Source organism: Dioscorea cayenensis, unplaced genomic scaffold, assembly GCF_009730915.1.
Source record: "Dioscorea cayenensis subsp. rotundata cultivar TDr96_F1 unplaced genomic scaffold, TDr96_F1_v2_PseudoChromosome.rev07_lg8_w22 25.fasta BLBR01000346.1, whole genome shotgun sequence".
In the NCBI taxonomy this organism is placed as follows: Eukaryota; Viridiplantae; Streptophyta; class Magnoliopsida; order Dioscoreales; family Dioscoreaceae; genus Dioscorea; species Dioscorea cayenensis.
In genome coordinates this window covers 67,629-82,335 of record NW_024086737.1, presented here as the reverse complement: position 1 = coordinate 82,335, position 14,707 = coordinate 67,629, and the positions used below count along the sequence as shown (strand labels likewise).

The following is a 14,707-nucleotide window of genomic DNA, read 5'->3' as shown; positions in this document are numbered from 1 at the left end:
ACTTCGTATTCTTAGTACACAAGCACTTATCAATTGCTCATCATTTCGGTCATTCTTTAATCTTGAAGGGTAAGGGATTCCTGGCTTGTAAGGTGGGGTGCCACCTCTTTCTCCTTGTTTACTCTTTCCTCAACCTCCACGACCTCAGGTACTTCAACATTGGTCTTCTCACTAGGATGCACCTCAATGGATACACCTCGCCGGATCGGTGCCGACAAAAGCTCTCCTACTAACCTTCTTCCAAATAGAGCACGATGTAGGAGTAATAGAACCTCTCTAAATCCCTAGCAAATACCTTTCAAAACTCTAGCCGAAGCCCTCTCTTAGGTTGGGGAAAAGATGGAGAAAATAATACTGAAATTAGGGTTGAAATCGGCTTTTAAAGGGCTAGAATCAGGAATCCACATGCCCCTGTGGGCGCCCCTGTGGAATTTCCACACGGGCGTGTGGAATTAACGCACGCCCATGTGGATTCTCTATTTTCATCCTTCTTCGGGCGGCTGTGAACAGTAACTGCTCTATTTTCATCCTTCTTTGCACGCTCTGGCTCCTCTGCTGCTGCGGGTGCTATATCGAAGGATGCTGGTAAAGGTGGTGATGGTGATGCCGGAGGGGACTGAGGAGTCCTCGGCCGCAAGACAAATAATGAGGAGTCCTCTGCAATAATGTGTCAAAACGTGCCATGAACTCTGTATACTGTACAGCCTCCGTAGTCCGAATCTCAGTAATCTCTGCTTGGACCTCAGCGACCTCCGTCTATATTACCCCCATAGTGCTTTCGAGCCTCTCAAAGCGATCATGTGCTCGAGATGGTGAAAACATGCATACTGGGGTGGGCCCTCTGGCACCTAAGGTGCCTCGATCTCCATCGGTTCTGGCTGAGGCTTGGGAGCAGGCTGAGAAGCCTCAGCATCATCACCCTCATCCTCAGTTATCTCTGGAGCTGATAGAACCAAAGCATCAACTTCCCTCTGAACCCTGCGGACCATACACATCAATCTCATCGTCTCCAGGCTCAGGGGCGCAAGTCTACTTATTTTCTAGGCCCCGTGAATCGCGTCCAAGAGACCCATGCCCAAAACTAGTCTCATAATGAAGGGGCCCGAGAAGATCGCTCCAAATTTGGCATACTGCCCCTGATGTCGAATGTACTCTGCGATGATATGCCCTAGATGAATCGGTATGAGCTGCACCATCGAATACAAGTACTGAAGCTCCTGCCGGCTTAGAACGCCAGTGCTATCACCATGACCATTCATTGACCAGCTCAGAATGGCGTGTTAATATCGGTACATAGGTCTGGAAAGGCATGTGACCTTGGACACCCAAGGCTCACACTGGCCCTGACCACACAATACTCAGTATGCTTTATGTGGAGTCAACGCTCTAATGTAATCTGTCGGTAACTGGGAATACTCGTCAGCGTCTGTAAATGGCTCTTCATACAAACCAAGCCTAACTGAAAAACTGAGTGATGCTCATGCTATGGTAATGTCGAATAAGATCAATCGAAATCAATTGATGATAAGACCTCAAGTGTAAGCTCACGAATGGCTGCCTCCCTAGTCTACTATAACTGCCTCCATCCACCCACCGAAATGAGCATTAAGATCAAGATCTTATCTGTGAACTCATCTCCCTGCTCTAAATCTCTTAAAATGCTCATGTCTAGCATTATTAACTAGTTTCAATAATTAAGATCAAGAATTGGGGAAGATAATAAAACAAAAGATAGGGCTTACCGATGAGTTGAAATTGAAAACCTTGAATCGGTCAGAAAACCAAGTAAAAATCCTTCCAAATCAGCAATGTGAGGTCGGGAAACAATGTGAGAGTGCTCTTAGATGAATGGAGAATGTTAGGATGAAAAGGAACGATGATCGTTTAAAAGAAACTCGCACCTCATGGTGTTCTGTACATCTGCACGGGCGTGCGAAAATTACCCACGCCCGTGCACCTCCACAGGAGAGAGCCATAGGGCAAACGCACACCCTTGTGTGCTCTCAGGATAACACTCAATCTCTCTGAACGCAACCACATGGGCATGTGAAAAATACCCATGCCCATGAGTCTAACCCACAGGAACAGCCGCATGCCCTAGTGGCTTCTCTGTCTAAGCGAGAAAAATCGCTAAGTATTCCGCAAGGGCGTCCAGAAATTCTGCATGGGCATGGACATTCACATGCCTAACTCACAAGGGAAAGCGCACGACCCTGTGCCTTCTCGGAATGGAGAGAGCTCTTCTGCAGAGTTTTACACCGGCATGTGGAAATTACCGACGCCTGTGAGTTTTTCACAAGTTCACCCACAGGGCCGTGCCCACAACCTTGTGTGCTCTTGGGATAAGTTGCCAAGTCTCTGCAGGAAATCGCACGCCATTGCGGAAATTACCAACAAGCGTGCGAAAGTCATGAGGTCGCTCACAGGGGTGAGTACATGCCCCTGTACCTTCTCTAGATGAGCTCGCAATAAAGATCCACAGGCGTGTGGAAATTCCACACGCTTGTGCATTTTCCCTTGATGGCTTAAAAACTCTGCAGGCTCTACAGAAAATTCTTGAACATGTTGACACACTCAGCCTACCCTATTATGCAAACTATACCAGCGAAAAACATGAGAGATAGCTCAAACGACCAAAATTTCGCTAAATCCACATAAAAACACTCAATGAAATTAAAACCCACAATAAAGTCATAGAAAAAGCATCTAAGAATCAAGACACCAACACTCAACACTTTATTCGTGCAAACACTGAACTACTAACTAAAAAAACAGTGAACACTTGGGTTGCCTCCCATGAAACACTTGTTTTAAGTCACTAACCTTGACGTACCTTGTCTGAACTCACGGGGTTCATAGATGAAGGTTACCCTCTTACCCATAGCTTGAAAGCCTGATGAACAAAGTCTCTTAAAGGTAGAGGGGGAGTTATCGGGCTTGCGACCACCTAGCAATGGTGCATCCAATTTGTTTGGTTCACGCGCGTCTCCAACATCCTTAGAGCGTTTCCGGTGGCATCTTCCGGAGAACCTTCTTCAGGATCGCCACAGTAGATGGTACTTCTTCAGTCAAACCAAGAGAAACCCCCTCGATGGTCTTGTCGATGGTCTTGTGGAAAGTCCTCTACTCGTCGTCCAAGGATTCCCTCATCCGGTATAGGATACGCCTCGACGGAAGCTCCCCTACCAACCTTCTTCTTAAGGAATGACGATGTCGGAGCCATAGAACCTCTCCAAAACCTTAGCCAATACCTCTCAAAACCCTAGCTGAAGCCCTCTCTCAAGTTGGGGAAAAGATGGAGAAAAAAATGATGAAATCATGGCTGAATCGACTTTAAATAGGGCTAGAATTGGGCGACCACACGGGCCTGTGGATTTTTCACAAGCCCATGTGGAATTTCCACACGGCCGTGTATAATTTCCACATGCCCGTGTGGATTCTCTGAATTCCTGTTTTCTGGGCCGACTGTGAACAGTGCGGCTATAGTACTTTGCTACATTGTTCTGCTATGGTATCCGTCCTGAATAGCTTCCCGAATCCATTCTTTCATCGGGGTAACGCAAACGGGCACACCTTCACGTCGTGGATCACTTGTTTCTTTAATGACGGACAAATTGGTGGAGATCTTGTTCTATGTGCATAAGTCAGAATGCTTGAGTGTGACTGCCCTTGTGCCCCTCCAAATGGTTGTGCTAACACAAATACGAGGAGGTTGGCACACACTCTACCATTTCGCACCCGACCTATGTCTTCGCGTTTGAACCTTAGCAAGATTTTCTCCAAAATCGGTGCATTATGATCCACATTGGCTTCTTTCCTTCATACTCGGCCTCACAACCCTACCTGCACAAAAGTAACATAGAAACACACATATTAGTATAAAAACCCGAGAAGAGTAATGCTCAACATAAGGAAAGAATGCTTCGCATTAATATCACACAAGCACTTATCAATACTCGATTATGTCCCCAATACTGAAGGTATGGCATAATAGGATAATGTCTGCTTTTTGTTCATTCTGTTCTGCCATGTTTTCAGATTCTTCTACTTCCAAATCTGTTTGATTAGATGGTTCTTGCACAGGTTCTTTCACTTTTCTTGTAAGTGTGCTTTCAAGCTCGGGATCTCCTTCAATTAATATTGAAGGGTTCCCTCGGGTCATAACCTAGAGGTGCACCGAAAAGAAAGAAAAAGAAATCAGAACAATGATAGAATAAGAAGAAATGAACTAGAATGAATGAATGAATAGCTAAGAAAATAAAGTCCAAAGTATCTCTGAACGCCTACTCCCCGGTAACGGCACCAAAAACTTGACAGCGCCTCTTGCGTATGTACCGCAGGTGCATGGGTTTGTCAAGGTAATAAAATCCCAGATGAGTGGAGTATCGTATCTACAGGGAGTAGGGAATAAAAACACTTCAATTGTTTCTTAACTAAGTGAATGATGAATAGTGATATGTGCGATAAGATGTGAAATAACAAAAGTAAAAGAACAGGAAAGAGAGCACAAGTAAAGGAGAAGTTAAGGTAATCGATATAAATGTGATACCCGGATATTGTTCCACCTTGGACAATTATTTCAAGTGCAAGAACCCACTATTATACTTTCTAACTGATGCAATAATAAGTCATGGAGATCCTTAAACACATGGTCTAAAATCTAAGGTCAACCATGCCTAACTCTATACATATCCCAAGGAAGAAATTGAGTAACCTCTCAACCTCACACTCGTATAGAATTGCAATGAGTTCTAGGGATTCCAAGTGATAAATCCTTTTCCTAGATGTAGACCTAACCCTTTGGTCCAGGTGGAAGGTTCCTAGCCACAATTAAGCCCTAGGTGCTAAAATCACTTCAACGCTTTACTCCGTTGCACCCGCAACTAAGCCCCAGTGGAAGGTAATCCTTTAGCCCATTCACTCTACTATAACTGCAAAGAACTTGAGGAAATGGAGGTAGAATAAATCACACCGGAGTGGAAAGGAGATGCTCAGCTACCTCTTGACTCACCCACTCAACCCTCTCCAATCTATCTTTGTCTAACTCTCGTGGTGTGTCACTCACTCAAAAGGGTTACCAACAAGAACTCTCTACCCTAGTATCTCTCTAAGGAAGTATTCATACACTTAAGTATTCAAGACTGGAGCTCAAATAAAACATCAATTAATGGAAAGCATAATAAAGACGTTCAATGAAACGAATACATCCTAGGGTTCACAAATACCCAAGTACCCAGTAGGGGGTTTAGCTCTCCATGAAGCTAATTACAACCAATGAAATCAAATGTAAAAGCAAAGAATCCATAGAAAACCCCCTCAATAGTCATGGTAATGGTCTTGTGGAGAGTCCTCTACTCATCCAGGGGTCCCCTTGTCCCGCCTAGGATAGATCTCACTTGATCAATTCTAACGAAAGCTCTCCCATTAACCTTCTTCCAAATGAAGTGCGATATCGGAGCCATAGAACCTCTCCAAATCCCTAGCCAATAACTCTCAAAACCCTAGCCGAAGCCCTCTCTCAAGTTGGGGAAAAGATGGAGAAAAGAATGCTGAAATTGGGGTTAAAATCGGCTTTTAAAGGGCTGGAATTGGGAATCCACATGCCCCTGTGGATTTTTCACACGGGCGTGTGGAATTAACGCACGCCCATGTGGATTCTCTATTTTCATCCTTCTTTGGGCGGCTGCGAACAGTAAATGCTACAGTGTTTGCTACAATGCCCTGCTACAGTACCGGCCCAAAACACTCCCGAGTCCATGTTTTCATCGACGTAACGTAAGAAGGCACACATTTACTCTGTAGATCGCTTTGCTTCTTCAATAACGGACATGTTGGTGGAGATCTTGGTATACATGCACAAGCTGAAATGCTTGAATGTGACTACGCTTGTGCTCCTCCAAATCATTGTGCTAACTTGAATACAAGGAGGTTGGAACACATTCTCGCATCTTAAACCCGACGTATGTCTTCACGTTTGAACTTTCTCAAGACTTCCTCCAAATGGTGCATTTACAATCCACATTGTCTTCTTTCTGCTATATTTGGCCTCACAACCCTATCTGCATGAACGTAATAGAAATACACACATATTAGCGTTAAAACCCAATAAAAGTAATGCTCATCATAAGGAAAGAACACTTCACATTCTTGTCATACAAGCACTTATCAAACTCCCCCACACTTAAGCTTTTGCTTGTCCTCAAGGAAAAAATTAAAACATTATGTGCATAGATGATGGAAATATTGGAAGTGCTTGGTCTTAGGTTCACCAAAGCATACAAAGAGAGCATTCTACAAGGGAAATTTTAACACTAAATACAAAAAATCAATGCTCTAGCTAAAAACTTGAATAAAAAAGAACAACAAACACGAAATCGTGTAAGTGTGTGAACTCGCTCAAAATAACCCAAAGTATACTCCTCAATGTTATAAGTACAAGGGACTTATTTATCTACAAATAGTAACAAAATTTCAAAGATGGTAGTAGGTTCACACATCCTCTAAGGTAGCACTTTCCAAAGCAGCTGCTAAAGTGGCTTCCATACTTTTGAGGTGGTAGCTCTTTCTACCAGAGTGGTAGCTTTCACTCATCCTATGACATAGCTCTTTCTCTCATTAGGGCATAACTAGTATACGACTTATGTGAGTAGCTTCATACTTCAGTGTTCATCCCGAGGTCAATGAGCTCCTCATTGAGGCATTATGCCTTCAATCAATTCTTGGCTTGAAAATTCTCTAAGTTGTGTGTTAAGCATACAAGAGAGTTAGAGTAGTCATGTTGACTATTCCCTGGGCATCAACACAAGATTCAGTGCACAAGACAGTATTAGAGGTGAAATAAGATTCAATAGAGAACAAAAGAGCATGTAACTCACATCAATCATTAAACCATGCTAGAAGAGTCTTACAATAATGAACAAGCAATCATAGTTAACAGTAGCATGCAAATATTGACTTTAATACATGAAATACACCCATCCCCACACCTAGTGTTGTACATTGTCCCCAATGTACACTAATCATGAAAAGCATATTAATATAGACAATGAAAACAATTTAGGAGGGTGAAAATGAACTTCCCCGGTTACTCTTGTGCACACGGTGAGATGTGACCCGAACAAAAGGTGTTGCAAGCTTTTCATGTCGGGCCCGGCTTCCATGAAATGTGGAGAAGCTCACCAAGCTCCCTTTATGCCCTTCAAGGCATAAAGGGGCATCATCATTCCAAACAAAACTTAAAATTGCAAAAATTAAATACTACGAAGTAGTCAAATACAAAAACTAGATAAAATAATGAAGGTCTTACACAAGGTTGGTAGGGCATTCCCTCCCCAACTTATTAAAATAAAACAAACACACATGAGAAAGTAAAGCAAAATAATAAACTACAAAAATAAAGCAAGCGTCCATGCTCAAATGTCAAACTAGTCATCACTAGCCGTTGTTGATGTGGTGGTCTTGGTGTGCTTTGAAAGTGCTCAAAATCTCCAAGGTTAGTTGGCGATAGGTAGGAGCTTTGATTTCAAACAAATTCGCCAAAAACCATGTAAAAGTAAATTCTTGACTTGTTCATCCATCCCAAGTGTTTCCAAAATACCACATTTTATGTAGTGAAATGTGCTCAAAAAATTTGGTCTTCAAAACTTCATACTTTGCTTTATGATGAGCAAGCTTAAAGTGGGGTTCTTCGGAGTTGGCTTTATGCTTCTTGGAAGTTTGGAGGCAAATTTCTTAATGTTCGGCATTCCTACATCAAAAATAAATCATATAAGGCTTAAAGGAATCCAAAGGAATGCAAAATGTGGTATGAAAAAAGGCAAGAAAAATGAAAAAAAAAAAAAGTCAAGTGAACAGGGTCCATACGGACATATGGGGGCCGTATGAACACTATTCAATTTACAAGAGTTCCCCCACATCATGAAAATTGAAAAATTTGTACATAAAATCAAGATATTCCATATCCATGATGTTCATAACACACAAGAGAAGCTACATGCTTGAAAAATTCCACAAACAATCCCAAGAAAGCAAGAAAAAGTGAAGAAAATGAAACTAGGTCATCAAAGTTCTCACCGACAAAACTTGAGAACACTTGAGTAAAGCTTGGAAAAAAACCACTAGATCGACTTCTTAAAGAGGTTAGGAGATGATCTAGAACAAGAAAGGAGAAGATTTGGCCTTGGCTTGATGGATATTGAAGGTTAGAGCTCGTTTGGAGAAGAAGAATAGTGAAGAGAGAGACAAGGTGGCAAGTTTGGCATGATAGTTTAGACTCCATACAGCCTCAATGAGGAGCTCATTGAGGCCGTATGCCCTAGTTATTTTTCCCTGGATGGGGCAGACGGCCTCAATGAGGACCTCACTGAGGCTATATGCCCTAGGCTTTTCTCTTTGTTTAGGGCAGACTGCCTCATTGAGGAGCTCATTGAAGCAGTATGCCCTTGAAATCATGCTTTAAAGCTTCAAGTACTTCTCCAAACACATGGCCATGGCTACAAAGTGTTCCAAAAACACCTCCAACACGAAATAATGGTTCAAAATTTGGATCTAATGCATGAAATCATAGCCAAAACAAGTGTTTCTCATAGATGAACACATGTAAACAACCACTTAGACAATGATAATATTATACAAAGCAATGAGAGCATGGACTTAGTCAAATTCAAAACTTTAAATAAAATACAAAAAGAATACCAACATGAACACAAAGAACATGAAAACATGAAATTAAACCCACGAACGCTTGGGTTGCCTCCCAAGAAGCGCTTGTTTAACGTCACGAGCTTAACGTACCGTATCACTTACCTCATGGGGGTTCGAATAGTGAGAAGTTACCCCCGGTGAACTTTGAATTCTTGTTTCTTCCTGAGTAATTCAACGACATCAATAAATGAATTTCAAATTTTCAATGAGTAAAGGGAGGTGAAGATTGTACCTTCTTTTCTTGAGGTGTTGGATGAGAATGAGTGATACCTTTCTCCTTCCTTCCATGGACCTCCCTCCAATTTTTTTTCAACATTGGATCTTTTTTCTCTTTTTCTATAGCATTGGTACACATAACCTTCTCCTTTGGCTTCTTTAAATTAGAACTTGGAAGAGGAAGGTGAGGTTCTTCTTGATCTTCATTTCCTAGCTCTCACAAGTACTCATACAATGGGCTCGATGATAGCACCTCCTGCACACAATCAGAAATTAAAAGTTTAGTTTCATCAATAAAATAAAGCATGTCATCATGATCTAATGAGTGTTTCATGGCCGCCGGTAGAGTGTATACTGCTTCTTCCTCTCCAACCCTTAATGTTAATTTTCCTCTTTTAAGGTCAATTAAGGCACTGGAGGTAGTAAGGAATGACCGACCAAGAATCAACAGCGTCTCCACATCTTCATCAATAATAATCCCGAATGAGTGGGTATCGTATCCATAGGGAATAGTGAATAAAAACACTTAATTCACTTCTTAGCTATGTGAAAGATGAATAGTGATATGTGTGACAATGATTCAATTCTCAAAAGTAAAAACAACAAGTAAGAGAGCACAAGTAAAGTAGACGGTAAAACAATCGATAAAGATGGGGTACTCGGATATTGATCCACCTAGGACAATCATTTCAAGTGCAAGAACCCTCTATTATGCTTCCTAATCGATGCAAGTGAGTCGTGGAAATCCTTAATTACATAGTCCCAAATCCAAGGTCAACTATGCATAACTCTATACATGTCCCGGAGGAGAGATTGAACAACCTCTCAACCTCGCACTCGCATAGAATTGCAATAAGTTCTAAGGATTCCAAGTGATAAATCTCTTCCTAATTATGGACCTAACCCTTTGGTCGAGGTGGAAGGTCCCTAACCACAATTAAGCCCTCGATACTAAGATCACTTCTGTGCTGCACTCCGTTGCACCCGCAACTAAGCCCTAGCAGAAGGTCATCCCTTAGATCATTCACTCTATTGCGTCCGCAAAGAAATCAAGGAATGGAGGAAGAATCTAACACATCGGAGGGGAAAAGGGACGCTCCTGTACCTCTTGACTCACCCTCTCAACCCTTTCCAACCTAGCTTTGTCTAACACTTGTGGTGTGTCACTCATTCACAAAGTTACCAACATGAATACTCAACTCTAGTGTCACTCTAGGATAGTATTCACACAATCAAGTATTGAAGGTTGGAACTCAGAATAAACATCAATTAATTGAAAGCATAATAAAGAGATTCAAAGAAATGAATACATCTTAGGGTTCACAAATACCCAAGTACCCACTAGGGGTTTAGCTCTCCATGGAGCTAAGTACAATCAAAGAAACAGAATGTAAAAGCAATGAATCCATAGAATACCCCCTCGATAGTTGTGTCGATGGTCTTGTGGAAAGTCCTCTACTCATCGTCCAAAGATCCCCTTATCTGGTATAGGATACGCCTCGATGGAAGCTCCCCTACCAACTTTATTCCAAAGAGATGACGATGTCAGAGCTGTAGAACATCTCCAAAACCCTAGCCAATACTTCTCAAAACCCTAGCCGAAACCCTCTCTCAAGCTAGGGAAAAGATGGAGAAAAAAATACTGAAATCGGGGCTGAATCGGCTTTAAATAGGGCTGGAATTGGGGATCCACATGCCCCTGTGGATGCCCGTGTAGATTTTGAATGACCTTGCATGTGTACATTGGGGACAATGTACAACTTAAGTGTGGGGGGGAGTTTCATAGTGCACACATCTTTTCTATTGTTATTGATTGTTATATGCTCACATAGCCAATGGAGGTTCACCTTAGTTGCAAGGATGGTATTCTTGAGTTTAGGAGAATTTCTAACATTGAATGTTTTCATGCTCTAGTTCTTGCTTGAATTTCTAGGAATTTTTACCCGATTTACACTTAGTGCACTACTCACTCTTTAAACTCTTTTGTAAACTCAAGTTTGATGTTAAAGGGGCTAGTTATAGTTATTTCTTGTGTTAAATTCTAAAAAAAAAAAGTTTTATTGTTTATTTGTGCTTGTTGGGTCCGGATTGAACATTTCCTGCATGTATTCATCAACAATCTCATAAATCGTGTCTAGAAAATATAAAGTGTCATCAAAATCAAGAGAATGCCACATGGCTTCAGCAAGGCGGTATGTGAGGTTATCATCTCCAACTCTCAAAGTTAGCTCTCCGCTGTCCATGTTAATCAATGCCTTCGAAGTCCGTAAGAATGACCTCCCAAGTATCAAGGGTACATCTGCATCCTCATCGACGTCTAGCACCACAATCTCTACAGGAAATATATACTTGTCCACCTTGACAAGTACATCTTCGATGATACCCCTCGGTTGTCTCACCGTTCGGTCTACCAATTGCAAAGTCATCCGAGTGGGCTTAGGCTCACCCAAGCCTAACTTTCGAAAGAAGGTGTATGGCATGACGTTGATGCTGACCCCTGAGTCAGCCAATACCATTTCTTCACCTATATTGCCAATGCTACACTGAATGATGAAGCTTCCCCGGTCTTTCTTCTTTCTCGGCATATTCCTTTGCAACACCGCCGAGCTTGGAGCATCTAGAATCACCGAAGTACTCTCCTCCAACTTCCTCTTGTTGGTCAAGAAGTCTTTCAAGAACTTTGCATACTTAGGCATTTGAGCCAATGCCTCAACAAAAGGAATATTGATGTGGAGTTGCTTGAACAAACTCAGAAACTTCTTGTACTGTTCATCCCCTTGGTCATTCTTCAATCTAGAGGGATAAGTGATTCTTGACTTGAAAGGTGGGGATGCCACCTCCTTCTCTTTGCTTGTTCCCTCTTCGACCTCTATAACCTCTAGTGCGTGTTCTTTTGGCATCTCACTCGGAAGCTTACCTTCAACCTCACGACCACTTCTCAAAGTTATCGCCTTCACCTACTCTCTAGGGTTGGCCTATGTATTGCTTGGCAAGCTTCCATGTGGCCTTTCAGAGAGAGACTTCACAATTTGCCCCACCTGATTTTCAAGATTATGGAAAGAGGCGGTGTGATTGCGAAGTGTGGCCTCAACTGATTCAAACCTTTTACTTGTAGATTGCAAAAATCTAGTCAAGGCCTTCTCCAAATCATTAATTCGGGTTTCCACACATGAAACTTTGTTTTTCACATGCGGGGCTTGTTGTTGTGGTTGGAAAGCTGGTGGCCCCATGGCCTTTGGTGGACCCTGATTGCTCCATGAGAAATTTGGATGATTCTTCCAACCCGGATTGTAGGTATTGCTATACGGGTTTCCTTGAGGTCTCATGCCATTACCTACAAAATCGACGTTCTCAACCGAAGATGCATCACCAATAGAGATCGGGCAATCGGACGGAGCATGTCCTCCACCATACCCGTTGCAATTCGTCATGGCCGCTATTCTATTTGAAGTTAGAAGATCTAACTTCTTACTCAAATTTTCCTCTTGAGCCGCCAATGAAGTTACTACATCTATCTTATGGAGACCGGCCACCTTTTTCTTCTCCCTAGCATTCCATTGGTAGTTGTTTAACCCCATTTCTTCAATTAACTTACGGGCTTCATCGGGTGTCTTGCTACCTAAGGTACCTCCTACTGCCGCATCTAAGAGTTGCTTTGTACTCGGGTTCAAACCGTTGTAAAAGGTCTGAACAATCATCCACTCTGGAAATCCGTTTTGCGGGCATTTTCTCAGGACCTCCTTGAACCTTTCCCATGTCTCAAATAGAGACTCCAATTCCAACTCAACAAAGAATGAGATCTCATTCCTAAGCTTTGCAGATTTTTCGGGAGGAAAATAACGGGAAAGAAAAGCTTCTATGACAAGGTCCCCTTGCGTATATCCCGCAGTGCACGGGTTTGTCGAAGTAATAATCCCGGGTGAGCGAGTTCGAATCCACAGGGAGTAGGGAGTAAAGACACTTAATTCGATTCTTAGCTATGTGGAGTATCAACAATGATGAGTGTGATAATGATTCAATTCTCAACAATTAAAAGCAACAAGTAAGAGAGCAAAAGTAAGGAGGAGGCAAGGCAATCGATAAAGATGGGGTACTCGGATGATGCTTCACCTAGGAAAAATCGTTTCAAGTGCAAGAACGCTCTATTATGCTTCCTATTCAATGCAATGGTGAGTCGTGGAGATCCTTACATACATAGTCCCAAATCTAAGGTCAACTATGCCTAACTCTATTTATGTCCCAGAGGAGAGATTAAATAACCTCTCAACCTCGCACTCGAATAAAGTTGCAATGTGCTCTAGGGATTCCAAGTGATAAAGCGCTTCCTAATTATAGACCTAACCCTTTGGTCCAGGCGGAAGGTCCCTCCCTAGCCACAATTAAGCCCTAGATACTAAGATCCCCTCAATGCTTCACTCCATTGCACGCGCAACTAGGCCCAGCGGAGGTTCATCCCTTAGACCATTCACTCTATTATGGCCTCAAAGAACTCATGGAACGGAGGTAGAATCTATCACGTCGGAGGGGAAAGGGGACGCTCCTGTACCTCTCAACTCACCCTCCCAATCCTCTCCAACCTAGCTTTGTCTAACACTTGTGGTGTGTCACTCACTCACAAGGTTAACAACAAGAACTCTAAACCCTAGTGTCACTCTAGGGGAAACGTTCATACAATCAAGCATTCAAAGTTGGAACTCACAATAAACATCAATTTATTGAAAGCATAATAAAGAAGTTCAAAGAAACGAATACATCCTAGGGTTCACAATCACCCAAGTACCCACTAGGGGTTTAGCTCTCCATGGAGCTAAGTACAATCAAAGAAATTGAATGTAAAAGCAATGAATCCATAAAGAAAACCCCTCGATGGTCGTGTCGATGGTCTTGCGGAGAGTCCTCTACTCGTCGTCCAAGGATTCCCTCGTCCGGTATAGGATACGCCTCGATGGAAGCTTCCCTACCAACCTTCTTCCTCAGGAATGACGATGTCAGAGCCGTAGAACCTCTACAAAACTTTGGCCAATACCCCTCAAAACCCTAGCGGAAGCCCTCTCTCAAGTTGGGGAAAAGATGGAGAAAAGAATACCAAAATCGGGGCTGAATCGGCTTTAAATAGGGTTGCAATCGGGCAACTCCACGGGAGTGGACGCTATACGCGCCCGTGCAGAATTTCCACAAGGGCGTGGATAATTTTCCCCATGCCCATGTGGATTCTCTGCTTCTCAGATTTCTCGGCCGGCTGTGAATAGTGCTGCTACAGACTTGCTACAGTGTTGCTGCGTTGCTCTGCTACAGCCTTCGACCTGAATAACTTCCCAATTCCATATTTTCATCGGGGATAACGCAAACGGGCACAGGTTCACGTCGTGAATCACTTGCTTATTCAATGATATATATGTTGGTGGAGCTCCTGTTCTTATATGCATAAGACGGAATGCTCGTGTCTGACTGCCTTTGTGCCCTTCCAAATGGATGTGCTCACTCAAATGCGAGGAGGTTGGCACAGACTGTAGCATCTCACACCTGTCCTATGTCTTCGCGTTTGAACCTTAGCAATATCTTCTACAAAATAGGTGCATTATGATCCATATTGGCCAATTTCCTTCATACTTGGCCTCACAGCCCTACCTGCGTAAAAGTAACATAAAAACACACATATTAATGTAAAAACCTGAGAAAAGTAATGCTCAATATAAGGAATGAACGCTTCGCATCATATCGCACAAGCACTTATCAAACTCCCCCACACTTAAGCTTTTGCTTGTCCTCAAGCAAACATTAAAACATT

At 42.6% G+C, this 14,707-nt stretch overlaps 1 non-coding gene across 1 annotated transcript; it reads left to right on the top strand.

Annotated features, from left to right (window-relative positions):
- Positions 1–12,627: 12,627 nt before the first annotated feature.
- LOC120254113 lies at positions 12,628–12,734 on the top strand. The gene has a single exon (XR_005534527.1). It is a non-coding gene; the product is annotated as a small nucleolar RNA R71 (small nucleolar RNA).
- The last annotated feature ends 1,973 nt before the right edge of the window (positions 12,735–14,707 follow it).